Source organism: Rhinopithecus bieti, unplaced genomic scaffold, assembly GCF_001698545.2.
Source record: "Rhinopithecus bieti isolate Rb0 unplaced genomic scaffold, ASM169854v2 scaffold_28907, whole genome shotgun sequence".
Taxonomy (NCBI): Eukaryota; Metazoa; Chordata; class Mammalia; order Primates; family Cercopithecidae; genus Rhinopithecus; species Rhinopithecus bieti.
The window spans coordinates 1-1,974 of record NW_016812528.1 but is presented as its reverse complement, the minus strand read 5'-3'; the positions used below and the strand labels follow the sequence as shown (position 1 = coordinate 1,974).

The 1,974-nt window shown below is 43.8% G+C and overlaps 1 protein-coding gene across 1 annotated transcript in view; it reads right to left on the bottom strand.

The window, feature by feature from the left end:
- The window catches only part of LOC108545012 (CTP synthase 2-like), a 39,294-nt gene extending 38,285 nt beyond the window's left edge, over nucleotides 1–1,009 (bottom strand). Inside the window, exon 1 of the mRNA XM_017896418.1 lies at nucleotides 742–1,009. The gene's annotated coding sequence lies outside the window, so the exon portion shown is untranslated. The remainder of the gene's footprint in view (nucleotides 1–741) is intronic.
- Nucleotides 1,010–1,974: the final 965 nt, after the last annotated feature.

The following is a 1,974-nucleotide window of genomic DNA, read 5'->3' as shown; positions in this document are numbered from 1 at the left end:
TAGTTGAAATATAGAAGAACTTGTAAAAACAGTTAAAATCACTAGCAGAAAAATGGACTTTTTAATTGAAAAGCAAAACAAGTTAGTGAGACATTTTAAACTTTGAAAAAACCTTTATTTTTTTCTAAAAGGAAGAAAAATAATCATCTAACAGGAAAGCCTAGGCCATGTACTTAAACAAGGTAACTCAAAAGGTAACATGAGTAACTTTTTCTATACTTTATGTCCTTCCTACAAAAAGTACATAAGACATAATCTGGAACAAGGTAGGAAGACAAATGGTAAGTTCTGAAAGTGTACTTACATGTACCTGATTATATTTCTATAAGGTTTCCATTACTAAGGTTTTCCACCATACTCTGTTTACATATATCATCACCATGTATGGTTTAGAATCTAGTAAAGGCTTCAGGAAAACAGTGTTTCATATTCATAAATCAAAGGCTGAATAAGTAACTTACAGTTTGGTCTTGTAATCAAAGCAAAGTGCTGAGTGTTTTTGTAGGAATCTTAGGGGTTAAAACAGATCTTCCATAGAGATGTGTTGCACAAAATTGTGAATCTACTTAGCACTACTGAGCTGTATGCTTAAAAATGATTAAGAGCATTAATTCAATGTTATGCGTTTTTTACCACAATTTATATATACATATATGTAATATAGTCTAATTTGAAACTGACAAACTGAACTGTTATTTCAATCGGTTTTCTAAGTAGTATTTTGCACAGATAGACTCTTACCTGAAAATCCAAGTAGTAATGGCTTTAAGGTTAGAGTTTTATGGTAGAGACAACAATTAAGTCCACTTAAGACACTGCAGGAAGTTCAGTAGTCAAAAAGCCTGCACACGATCTCACATGACATCTCAAGCAGTGGTTCTCCAAGTGTGGTCCCAGAGCAGCAGCATTGGCACCACCTGGGAAGCTGTTGAAACTATAGATTCTCCAGCCTGGACAACACAGCAAGACCTTGTCTCTATTAAAAATTTTCAAAAATTAGCCGGGTGTGGTGGTGCATGCCTTTAGTCCCAACTACTTGGGAGGCTGAGGCAGAGGGATCATTTGAGCCTAGGAGGTGGAAGCTGCAGTGAGCTGTGATCATGCCACTGCACTCCAGCCCGGGTGACAGAGCAAGACCTTGTGTACAGATTCTCAGGCCCCACCCCAGGCCTAGTGAGTCAGAAACTCTGGAGGTGGGGCTGGCAATCTGTATTTACTAAGGCCAGCAAGCCTATCGTGTGATTCTGATGCATGCTAAAGCATGGGAACCATTGAGCCAAAGTCATTTTGCATAACTCAGCGTTTGGGAAAAACTGGGCAGTGGTTAGTTAAGGGGTTGAGCTCTGGAGTCAATGTGTGGACCCCAACCCCTCTGCTAACCAGCTGTGGATGCTCAAGCAAGTGACCGTCTATCTCTGAGCCTGTTTCCCCACCTGTAAAGTAGATCTCCCTCATAGCGTGGTCGAAAGGATCACAGAAGGAGCCCTCCCAGCCTGCTGCCTCATGTAATATGTCAGCCCTAGCCCTGGAGCAGGAGACAAATCCAGCTCCCAGGAAAACCTTGCGGCAGGGGTCCTCAACTATTTGTGCACCATGGGCAATCCAGTGAAGCCCAAAGATCCCTTCTCAGAAGAATGTTTTTAGAGGCATAAAGAAAAAGACCCAAGATTACATAAGAAAACAACTGTATTGCCGGGCGCGGTGGCTCAAGCCTGTAATCCCAGCACTTTGGGAGGCCGAGACGGGCGGATCACGAGGTCAGGAGATCGAGACCATCCTGGCTAACACGGTGAAACCCCGTCTCTACTAAAAATACAAAAACTAGCCGGGCGAGGTGGCGGGCGCCTGTAGTCCCAGCTGCTCCGGAGGCTGAGGCAGGAGAATGGCGTAGACCCGGGAGGCGGAGCTTGCAGTGAGCTGAGATCTGGCCACTGCACTCCAGACCCGGGGACAGAGCGAGACTCCGCCTCAAAA